Genomic DNA, 12,740 nt, shown 5'->3' with positions numbered 1-12,740 from the left:
AAGATCAACGCAATGGCAGAGATGAAAAATATGGGGAAGGTCCTACATGTGACCCCGAGGGGGAAAATACCAATGTGACACAGTGATATGTGGAGAGAGAGTGGCAGAGAGAAATGTAATGGGGAGGGGAGCTGCAGAATACTATTCTGACTTGCTCTAGTTTAGGAATAAAGTTAATTTCAAGTATGTATAAATTGGTGCAGGTATCCAAAGGTTTTCTTTATGAGTTTGACATCTGCACTGTCGAATTATGGGGTTGCAAAATATCAGGTATCAATAATTTTGATTCCACCTCATGTCTCTTAAATCCTCCGCCCTACACTTTTTCACAACCCACCCCTGCCCAAGGCATGTGTAAGATGAAAGCATTGCAGAAGCGGAGACCTAGCCAGGTCCAATACTGCAGCTTAGGTATGGATAATCGGTGTATATAGTAGGCTAGATATGCTAGATAGAGAGGACAGGTATTACAAGTAAGTATGGTATGCAGCTAAGATAGTTGTGGTAGATATGGTATGTGTGGTATCTGGGTAGTTGTTGTAAGTAAGGTATAGCAGTTAAGACATTGTGGATGAGGCAAGGTATTCTAAGGATGATAAGTAGTGTAGGTAGGCATTGTGTGTAGGGAAGTATGGGAGGTAAGTGGGGTAGGCAGGCAGGGGGTTGGTATAGTCGGTTAGGGAGATATGGTTTGAAGGTGAGGGCTGGTAGGAAGAGAAGGAAAGGGGAAGTCAGTGAGAGAAGAATACTGAAAGGAACCAAGGGTGAAGGCCCCTCTTTTGTTTCCACAGGCAGGTGTTCCTGTAGAAGAAGGGTGGCTTTGTTAGCCCTGGGATGGTGTGTGGGAAGAGGGAGAAGCAGCCTGGAAGGATCCAAGGGTGACAGGTCCTCTTTTTCGCCGCCACAATGATCTGGCATTTTATGAGGATGCAGCCTTCGAGAACTGAAACTTCAACAAAGACTTGCAGCTCCACAGCTGAATCAGTGTGATACACACTCTATGCATACTAATCGATAAAGGCCAGAACAAATTAAAGAAATCCTGGATAGTACACTGGCATTACCATATGTTTCTGTACTCCATGTGACATCGACCTATTTACATAACAGCAACACCTAGCAGATGCCAGCGCCTCCTCCAATTCAATTCAATTTATTTGAATATGATTTGGAACTCGATTGAGATCCACATATAAACAAAACATAAATAACAACAGAAATTACAAAGCATAAAATCCTCAAAATACAGTCCATTTATACAGAAACTGAAAAGTGTGAATCATATCTATTAATATAATTCTAAGAAACATTTAAAAAAGTTAAAAATTCTGTAACAGAACATTTCATTGGGAGGGTTGAAAATGGCATCGAGTAAATATATAGCAGAAGAAATGCTTAACTTTAAACATATTGGTCTCACCCACTTTCGACGATGGACCATTAGGGCAGGGCATGTGAAAATTATATGAGTAATATCCTGAATTGAGTTGTCATTGCTACATAGATTACATTTATCGGAACAACCATGCCATCTAGCTAATAATTTATTTAAAGGGAGAAGATCATGTCTCAGAAGGAACCAAAAGCGGCGTAGGCCGTGGGGGAGGGTCCAGGATGCATAGGGTTGTATATGTTTAAACAAGGAAGAATTGATAACCTCAGTAGCACCTTTCTTTGTAATGAGGACATCTCTATCCCTCCTAAAACTTAACTCCCATGTTGCCCGTTTTAATAACAACTTTAGCTGATGTGGAGATAATAAGAAAAGGGCTGATTCCTCCAATTCTAGTAACGTAACAGCCCTTCTGAAATTCTTTATAAGTAAAGAATGTTCTTTCATAGGACCCAGTAATTCTTTTTTAATCAGAAATCTTAAAGTAGCCGATTTGCCCTTGGCTAAGTGAGAGTAGTTGGGTTCAGGCCCTGCCAGGGCCTGAACCCAACTACTTCGTATGCCCAATTCCAGTCTAAGGGATTCCACTGTGCAGGCGTTATTGACCGACAATAAATGTCGCAAGAGTCTACCCTCGATAGTATCTAGGAAACCCCATTGTCTCAAATCTATTAACTCAATGCCGTAAAGCAGGGAAGCTGGAATTTTTGCTCGAAAGGCCTCTAGCAGATGGACAAAAGGTCTTCTGCCGGTGGCTTTATAGAGAGCACTCAGACCATTTCCCTGAGTCTTGGCTTTCCTAATGTTGCTATCTATGTGAGCCTTGACACTCAAGTTGCCACATACTATTTTCCCTAGAAAGCCATAAGATTTTACAATTTCCAGTTTCTCACTACCTAAAAACCAACTGAAATTTCCAGATTTCGTTTTTTTCTTCCCTGTAATGCACATTACCTTGCTTTTAGACATATTGATTTTCAAATGATGGCACTCAGCGCCTCCTCCATGAGCAACACCAATTTCTCCTTAACTGAGTTAGTGATGATTTCTTGCCCACAACCACATCATCAAGAAAACAATGTGCTATGCCCTGGAGGCTACGCTCTGTCATACAGCGCCTTTTAAGAAAAGGACTGAACTGCTCAGAGTCTGGGCATGAACGTGCACAGCCCATGGGCAAACCTTATCGAAGTAATACTGTACGCCAGCTGCAGAGCCCAGCAAGAACTAATTATCTGAGTGGGCGTGCAGAAGACAGAATGCATGTTCCATGTCTTCTATCCCTGGAAGTGTCGTTCCCTGTCCCTGACCAGCTTCTCCAACTCATGAAAGGATTGTTGGACACAATGCAGGCCTCCCTAACTAGCTGGTGGTTTTCGAAATCACCCTCAACGAGAAATAGGTCAGGGGTAATTCCTTTTACCTTCTTTGGTCACCAATACCAGATGTAAGAATTTCAAGGACGGTAAAGTTTTCTTTTGGAAATGGCCATTAGTTCAGGTGGGTTCTGATAGGCCAAAGTGTTAAGCAAGGCCGAAAATGGACTGCGGATATGCATCTTCTCTTCTGAAGGGAGTCTCGCTTGGCAGCTCCCAAATAATGCACTCTTTGCACAGGGAGCAGGGTCGGCACTTATTTGCATAAGGGGGGCCTCTGTAGGTAGAGGCACAGGGAGTGAAAAACCATGGTAACTGCTACTGAGAACGGCCGCCAGAGATTTAGATGATTTGCAAGCATTCCTCCTGTCACCTTTTGTGTGTTTGATTTTGAAAAGAGAGAAGTGTACCACTGTTAGATATCCTCAATAAAATCTTCCACCATTGTGAAGTTTCAGTTTAAACTGTACCTAAAAGAACTATCTTTGAATTTTTATTATATTAATAATTTCTACTGATAATATTGAAATATGTTCTTGTGTTTTGACTTGACAGGTACTCGGCTGATTCGTTATTGAAAGTGACACGCAGCTGTCCTTGCTGCACGGAAACAACAATGGCGGCGAAGGCGGCGAAACTGTGGTGTTCAAAACTTAAATTCATTGTTTATAAGTACTATACTATTACTGCATGCGACTGTGTAAGCGCCAAATGTAGTGCTCCTATTTTCCAATTGTCTGAACTACCTCCACTGGAAACTGCTGAAGTCTCAGAAGCCGTTTAAGTCTCAAATACAAAATGCTGCATAGAAGACAAGATAGACAAGTAGGAAGAGACATAGACGAGCAATAAAGGGGAAATGTAATGCAATCAGTTAAACTTGTCTCAAATTTCTCAGATCTTTGTCAAAATGAAACTCTGTATGTATTATTTTCAGCAACTTTGGGCTTGTGCCAGAATAAAACTAGTATAAAGGGAAATCAGGTGCTCTTGTAATGATGTGACTGACTCTACTAGCAATTCAGCTTTCACTTTCCACCAAGTTTTTGAAAAATCGTAATATTCCCTTAAGGGCTAGTCTCGTGGTGGCTGTTTTTGGTTACAACTGCATTGGATCCTGGTTGAGAAATCATGCATAAACTGAGAAGGCCAATTGTAACGTTGGAATGTTTACCATCTCTCCCAATATGTTTCAATCTAATTTCTTCAAAAGGTGACAATTATGTTATGTAATGTAATTGCAAGTAAAAAAAAGTTATGCACCGGACTTGGAATGTCAAATTTTACTGCCGCCTAAAGCAGCGCAACTGACATAGATACTGTGTTTTTGTATTAAAGCCTATGTGGAACAAATGCTGTTTATTCCAGACATAATATTATTTGCTAATGAATATGGTGGAAATATAATCGGTGAAGGAGAATGGTTAATCATTTGTTGCAATTTACTTGTCACACAAAATGTATCAAAGTAATAAACTTGAGTGTCAATATATTTTTTGTCAGTCTTCTGTCCATGCAATGTTATGGGATCTAATGGATTAATCACATTTTATATATTTTCTGCAGCTGTTCATGGGTCAAATGCTCACCATTGCAGTATGTATTCTTAAGTGTGCTTCCAAGCACGCCATAAAATATGTTTCTTTTTAGATATCATATGGTTAGATCTTTTGTTGCTGAGTCAACCCCCAAGTTAATTTTGGGTGGATTCCCACTATGGCCATCTGAACAGATGTCTCTTTTCTCAAATATCTTCCTCTCTCATACATCAACTGCTTTTGTTATGGTACTTTATATTCAGAACTGAACTACTACGTCTGCCCACGCTGATAGCTCCCAGCCGCTGCCACGTCCGGTGGTAGGTGTAACTGCAGGGCGGTGACGTGGGGAGGGGGAGGGGCAGGGTGGGGGGTAGTAATGTATGGATTACGGACTTTAACAGGTAAGTAAACATATAAATAAATAAAACGAATTTCGTTGTGTGTACTGCATCACCAAATGCCATGCAGTGCGCGCAACGAAATTCGTTTTATTTATTTATATGTTTACTTACCTGTTAAAGTCCGTAATCCATACATTACTACCCCCCAACCTGCTCCTCCCCTCCACACGTCACCGCAATGCAGTTACACCTACAACCGGCCGTGGCTGCCCAGCCGATCACAGTGACTGCTGTTTTTAGGTCTTCTTTGGCTTTATTAAGGATGAACTGGAGTTGACAGTGTTGATTTTCCTAGACAACGATTGCTGCCATGTAAAGGTGATTTCAAAATGATTATACAATAGTTGTCATCATGTTCAGCCAGGACAAAGGTTTTTCACAGAGGGGACAGGAGGCAATAAGGTAGAAGATGGAATCTTTTAATTTCCATCTTATGCCCTCAGGTACAGTGCCATATGTGTAGGTTAGTTAGGCCTACATCCTCGTTCTGACTGTGAGCAACCATAGGATTTCATTCAACGCACCACCACCAACCTTCTATTACATCGTCATTCACTCTAACCAGTCCTAGAACCAGATTACAGGTACATGCATACACAGCACATCACACTCCTCACTTTCTAACAAAGGAAGGGGGCAAACAGTCCAATATTTCACAGGCAGTCAATCATCAACAACTCTCTGTTACCTTTCCAGCAAACAAATTACCTGTTACCCTCTGCAACAGCCACAAAGACTCACAAAGTCAAGAAATAGCAGCCATAGTACTTATGCGACACATAACTATGGGAAAAATAGTGGAATCTTTATAGAGATGGAAGAGGGACAGGAACCCTCTGTACAAATGTAAATTGTGTTGCATTCCTTTAGGAACAATTTTCATAAACCCTTTCCATATTTAATCAACATTGGGTTGATTTGTCACAGATTATTCAATGGAAGCAATTTGATGATAATAATAAGAGTGAAGGTGTCTCTAAATGCCTGGTTGCCTTTCCATGGACACAGAAAACTCTTTGATTCGTTTTAGAAATTGGGTTACTAGTTTACTGGGGTTTGAGCCCTGGTCAGGCAGAAATCAAAATCCTAGTCAGAATAAGGCACAAGTAAACCCCAAATTAACCTGTGCTCAATCCACTGGCAGTTTGGCACAGAACAGTCAGGCTTAATTTAAAGGCAATGGGCCTCATTACGATTTTGGCGGTCCACTGACTGCCAGACTGGGGGGAGGGTGGCCCAGTGGTGGCTGTCTACTTACTGTCCTTTTACCACCAGTGCAGTTGGGCCACCTTGGGGTCACAGCAATCGCCAGAGATGAGAGATCCCTGGTGGTGCTGCAGCTGTCTTGAGTCCGCAATATGCTTGGTGGGATTTCCGTTATCCAGTGGCGGCTGGTGACATTTGAAAGTGGTGCCTAAAAAGATAATCACACTGCACCGTAGCGAGCGAGCGTAGCGAGCGAGCCCTAACCCCCTAAGGAGGGTTCGGGCGGAATTCCCCCCGAGAAAATTTAGAAAAAAGAGTGGACAAATGGTGCATTTTCAAGCAAATTTGTGAAAGCAGGAAGGTTAATAAAGCAATTGTGAAAGTGCAGTTATTACATTAATAAAGTGGTGTCATATAACATAGGTAGCTGCTTATTCATCTTCATCATAACCACAGAGCTTCATAACAGACTTTGAAACACAATGCATTGCTGAGTACCTCACAGATGTATTTTAATAACAAACAAATAAACAGGACGCAAACTAGCAGCATTTAAATAGAGTGTTCACTTTTTGCAATTAAAATCTGCATGTCTGTTTTTCATGGAAGCAAACTTCTCAATGACTTGAACATTGAAGTCTGGTATTCTTTTAACTAAGTCACTCTCTATTGAAAGGATCGCTAAGGCATTCAGCCTTTCCTGAATCATGGTATTTCTCAGGAATGTTTTAATTCTATTCAAAGAGGAAAAGCAACGTTCCGCCTCTGCTGTTGTCATCGGTGTGGTGATGAGTATTTTTAGTAAAGTCACTGTTTCTGTTAGTGTCTTTTCCATGTTAAGGTTCAGAATTAAAACAAGCAAAGAAATTGCAGTAGTGGCCTGCCGGTATACATGCATTCCATACAGTACAGTTAATTCTGTTCTCAGATCCTCTTTGTTGAGCATAGGGTAAGCATCCACAGCGGTATTCAGTGCTTGCTCAGGGAAGGAAATATCATGTTTAGCAAACAGATCACTTCGTAGTAATGTGGCACTCACCAAATGCTTTGTAAAAGAAAAGCGTTCCTTTGCCTGCATAATTATAGTGTCACATATCTCTTTGGAAATTCGGACTAGACTGCTGATGTCTTTTCTGCGGTTAGAGAAAATATAATCATTTCGCAGTGTGCTGTCTAAATTGTCAACCCCTTCTCTGACTTCCGTTATGCTTGTGACAAAATTGTTGATAGCTGTTTCCACATGGATAGTATCTATTTCACGTTTTTGTAACGTTTCATACAGTGTGTCAACTTGAGGCATTATTTTAAAAAACAAAAACAGCAAAAACAGAAACTCCCTGTCTTGCAGTGTTCTAGCAAAGCCACGGGCCTCATTCCGGCTTTTGTAGTCAAATTCTAGATTGGCTTCTATGGTCGAAACATTTCTCAAGATCAAGCCTATATTGGTATATTAGGCAGATTGTACGGATGTGAAAATTCCAACGAGTTGGGCCTCCCTTTGGAATCCTTCTGTTAACAATGGTATGAAGTACCTCCGTTCTTTTGGGGGAGCGTGAGAAGAATGCTGCCATTCCTCCTACATCCAAGAAGAATATCTTTGCCTCAGAGATCTTTCCTACTGATTGTTGCATAATCAGATTTAGTTGGTGGGCATAACAGTGCACTTAATGGGCATTAGGGTATACATCTTTAATTTTTTTTTGTACTCCACCGGAGGTTCCACTCATTACTGCAGCACCATCGTAGCTTTGTGCAATCAGTTTTTGTTTTTGAGGCTGCTCTGGAAAAATGAAGTTTAGTTCCTGTAGAATAACTGAAGAAATGCTTTCTGCACAAGAGTTTCTTAAATGGGTGAAACCATAGAATCGTTCCACAACTTTGTTGTCACTGTCAATGTATCGAAAGACCAATACTGACTGTGTTTTCGTGGCCACATCAGTGGTGTCATCAGCCTGAATGGCCACAAACTCTGTTTTATTCAGCTCTTGTACGATAGTGCTTCTTACAATCTCTAGCATGCACTCAAGCAGTTCATTTTGTATGATTTTAGAGGTGCCCTTGAAGACTGTAGCACTTGATAGATGTGCTTCCATCACATGGTCTATGCTTGCTATTAAGTCCACAAGCCCTTTGAATATCCCAGGATTTGCAGAACCTTCCGATTCATCATGCCCTCGTAAAGCCACTTCAAAATCACCACAGAAACGAATGCAGTCAATGATTTTTGATAGCACGTGTCTTTTCCTATCAACTGCTTCGTTGCGCTTCCGTATTGTTTTTCGGTAGGCCTCGCTTATGTGGGCTTCAATCGGTGTATCTACCAACATTCCCAGTCTTGTCAGGTTTTCCATATGTATTTTCGTGTGTGCATGCTTCTTTACTTTATCTGACAAATGCTTCAAGTCTTTTACTCCTTTTTTAGTCCAAGGAGTTTCACCACCAAACAGCAGGCAGGGGAAGCAGAACAGAGTATTTGTTGAAGCACATCCTGTAAGCCAATCAACTTTTGTGTACCAGGTGTTTGTGAAAGCACGTGTGTAAAGCTTCCCTCTGTCTAGGGAACTTTGTTGTAGGTTTAGGTCTGGCCGGTGAGGTCCTAATTGTTTTACAATTAGTTTCTCTTCACGTTTCAGTCCAATGAACGGCTTTGCAAGTAGTTGTTCTACTGTATTCATGGTGTTACCAATGTTAGTGTTACCTGTCAATAATCAAAGTACAACAACGTATGAGGTTTGGTGCATGTATTTAGACGCCACCCAGCATGTACACAACTTACATAGCCCTTGACTACTAGAATGTTAAATATAGCAGCAGTTTCCTTACCTTAAACACTGGGGTTGTTGGCTGTGTTGTAGCGGAAAAGGAGGTTGGCGTCTCTTCTTCTTTGCTTGATTTGCCCAAAAATTAGTTTGGCAGCCTGAGGCTTTACCAAATGCTGAAAAGCAAATACAACAAAATGTAGTTGTGTCAACCAAACACACAGACTTTTAATACAAGCATTCAAACTGTAAAATATGGGCAGGCATGTACAGTGGTGTAACGCATAATGAGCCCCCCCTGTAGCACGTAGTTAGCGGTTGATCTATAAATTATAGAGGTAAAATCTTCTCCAGTGAAAATTAATCTTCCTTTGAAACAATACATGCACTATTGAAAATATGCAACAAATACAAATTCAAAGGAAGACTGAAAACTGGTATTTGACGCCACCCACCATGTACACAACTTACATAGCCCTTGACTACTAGAATGTAAAATATAGCAGCAGTTTCCTTACCTTAAACACTGGGGTTGTTGGCTGTGTTGTAGCGGAAAGGAGGTTGGCGTCTCTTCTTCTTTGCTTGATTTGCCCAAAAATTAGTTCGGCAGCCTGAGGCTTTACCAAATGCTGAAAAGCAAATACAACAAAATGTAGTTGTGTCAACCAAACACACAGACTTTTAACAAAAGCATTCAAATTGTAAAATATGGGTAGGCATGTACAGTGGTGTAACGCAAAATGAGCCCCCCCTGTAGCACGTAGTTAGCGGTTGATCTATAAATTATAGAGGTAAAATCTTCTCCAGTGAAAATTAATCTTCCTTTGAAACAATACATGCACTATTGAAAATATGCAACAAATACAAATTCAAAGGAAGACTGAAAACTGGTATTTGACGCCACCCACCATGTACACAACTTACATAGCCCTTGACTACTAGAATGTAAAATATAGCAGCAGTTTCCTTACCTTAAACACTGGGGTTGTTGGCTGTGTTGTAGTGGAAAAGGAGGTTGGCGTCTCTTCTTCTGTGCTTGATTTGCCCAAAAATTTGTTTGGCAGCCTGAGGCTTTACCAAATGCTGAAAAGCAAATACAACAAAATGTAGTTGTGTCAACCAAACACACAGACTTTTAACAAAAGCATTCAAATTGTAAAATATGGGTAGGCATGTACAGTGGTGTAACGCAAAATGAGCCCCCCCTGTAGCACGTATTTAGCGGTTGATCTATAAATTATAGAGGTAAAATCTTCTCCAGTGAAAATTATTCTTCCTTTGAAACAATACATGCACTATGGAAAATATGCAACAAATACAAATTCAAAGAAAGACTGAAAACTGGTATTTTGTTGTTTTTGTCATTGCATCCAGATATATGATACAACAAGTAACATCATACTTACAAGAAGTCAGGACTACTGGCTTTGTCGATGGTTGTTAGTTGCAAAAGAAAAATAAGCAGCAACTGTGGCTTGTATAAAACAATGAAAAAGCTTCCACATAAAGCCCTGGTGACGGTTATTTTACAATTTCTAGAAGAAGCTAGTCTTACACTTCAAGTGTGGAAAAGGAATGGAGTAAGCAGTGAAAACAGCCAGTCCCACAAGTCACAGAAGGGGTCTGAGAGGTAAGGACTAAACAAGAGGGCAAAAGAGTCAGGAAGGAAAGAAGAGCAGCGTGAGAAATGAGGGGGTGAAACATTAGAAGGCATTACCGAGGAGGAGGGAAGACGCTTTCCTTGGCATGACGGTGGGGGAAGGTATATGATATTACTCTTTTTGAATGCGATCATTAAAATTATTATCGTCTAATCATGGGTGTTTTGCACATATGCTTTGCCTTTCCTGCTGACAACTGAGACTTCACTGGCCATTATCGGCAGATAATATTTAAAGTGAGCTACAAATCTGGGTCTACCATTTTTACTAAGCTCGAAAATCAGAATTTGTTTCAGTGAGAAGACACGGAGAGTCACTGTCTAATTTACATCGGGTCAAGAAAAAGGTACATAAAGATAATGTCTGATGTAATCAAAAAATAGCTTTCACCTTGAAAAACAAACAATACTTCCAGGGATATTATATCACATCACTTCCTGTGATATTTGGTACCGTAAAGCTTCATGTTCATGGCACATGATGTCTGAAGATCACCTTGGCTGCTTGGCAGGATATTATTCATTTCATTCCAGGCAAGCTAAATATATGGAGCTATCAATTGGATCATGCGGAATTTCTTAAGGGATATTACACAGCAAAACTGCCAAGGCTTGTAAACTTAAACCTCGCGGAAGTGAAATATAGCAACATGGAAAGAAGCTCATTTAGTATGCTCATGCACCGGAGAGCGTGATGGGGAAGCGCCTGTAGTGTAATGCCTCTGCAATCAAATGTGCTCAGTGTGGCTCTCTTAAGTTAAAACCCTGGCGACTAGTATTGTACTACAAGCACCATGCTCCCAATGGAGGGCTTCCTTCGAAAATTGGCCCAAAAAAGTATCTTGTCTTTTGCACTGCAGGTAGCCATTTCACATTTTGCTTCTCAACTCCAAGTTATCCTTGTGTGCATGTGTTCCAGAATGTTCTTTGCAGTTCCATGCATCTTCTCAACTTGTTTTTTTTCGCGCCAAACATTATTTTAAAAATTAGTATCGGGAATGGGTTTACTACTGTAAGAGAACTGTGAAATACTATGTGAAATAATAAGGAAACATGAATGCGCAAATAATTTTAAAAAAAGTGAAATCACTGGGTAAAAAATAATAATATTACACTGCAATGCTTGCCTTTTAACCAGGGACTACAGTTATGAACATTCCTTTTGTGCCCTGGAAGACGCGCGCTATAAATAGGTGGGTCTCTGACGTCAATGTGATCAAATACAGTTTTAAAGTGGTACCGCCCTCTCACTCCCCAAAGAGTGTGAGAGAATGCAGAAGCGCTTTCATACATGCGATGGTTTATGCGCTATGTGCCGAGGGGCACTGATGGAGCGAGAGCTGCCTGTGCCATTCACTGAGTGCTATGCTGCTGCTATGCACGCGCGCTTTCCATTAGCTGCCTCCACCTCGGACTCTTGACCCGAGGGGCTGCCAGCTGAGCGCGGGCACCCTGCTCAGACGGGGACCGGCCGTGACATGTGAGGTGGTTGAGGTAGTTCTGTGACTAATACCGGGCGGGTGGGGTCTAAATACCCCCTCGCCTCTTAGCCCCCTGGTTGGAGGCACAGCGGGTGGCACGGCTGGTACTGCCCCCTTCTAATCCCAGGTTTCATGGCGTTTCCCCCCAGGGACCCCCAGTACTAGTTCCTGCCTCTGCCTGATGTTTATGCAACACATGTAGTCCGAGGGTTAAGAGGAGGTGTCTATGAACATAGTCAGGGTTGGGGCAGAGCGAGTCACATCCCCGCACCTGGCGAGAAACCGGCTCTCCCCCTGTTACTCCGGTATTGAACTGTCCTACTGACACATCCTCCTGTGTCTTTGCAGTTCACCCCTTCTTGTTCCCGCGATGGGATCAATGCTGACCCCCTTTACACCTACCTTCACCCCTACCGGCCTCTCAGTGGGACCTGCCTGCTGAAGAATCCACGGACCCCCCCACCCTCCTGTCCCTGCAGGCCTGTCGATTCTTGCAGTGTCACAGTGCCCAGGATCAGATGAGAGGTCGCTGCACCTGATGCCTGTCTCCCGCCCCATCTACCTACAACTCACTGATCAATTACAGAATCTCTTTCACATTGTATGGCAGTGGAGATACACCTGAACTAGAGAAGATGCCGCATGCCGCCCTTATGTCTGTCTTCCACTCCTACGTCCTCTAAGGCTTAAAGGCTGCTACAGAACCACCCCCACCCCCCAAACACACACACACAATCGCACACACACACAGGCCATCCCCTCTAGGCCAGTCCTTCTCTATTGAGGAGATGTGCCCAGGATCAGATAAGTTGCTGTATCCCACCTCTGACTTCCACCACACCTGCCTTTCACACTCAGTGCCCTGCTGTAGCATCCACCCACCCCCTTCATGGGAGGCCAGGTCACCTTTACTAGTGAGACAC

At 42.1% G+C, this 12,740-nt stretch overlaps 1 long non-coding RNA gene across 1 annotated transcript in view; it reads left to right on the top strand.

Annotated features, from left to right (window-relative positions):
• The window catches only part of LOC144823888 (uncharacterized), a 75,969-nt gene extending 71,710 nt beyond the window's left edge, over positions 1 to 4,259 (top strand). Inside the window, exon 3 of the long non-coding RNA XR_013608850.1 lies at positions 3,325 to 4,259. This is a non-coding gene — a long non-coding RNA (uncharacterized LOC144823888). The remainder of the gene's footprint in view (positions 1 to 3,324) is intronic.
• The last annotated feature ends 8,481 nt before the right edge of the window (positions 4,260 to 12,740 follow it).

The sequence above is a fragment of the Lissotriton helveticus genome, chromosome 3_1 (assembly GCF_964261635.1).
Source record: "Lissotriton helveticus chromosome 3_1, aLisHel1.1, whole genome shotgun sequence".
Lineage (NCBI taxonomy): Eukaryota > Metazoa > Chordata > Amphibia > Caudata > Salamandridae > Lissotriton > Lissotriton helveticus.
This window is presented reverse-complemented; position numbering and strand designations above follow the sequence as displayed.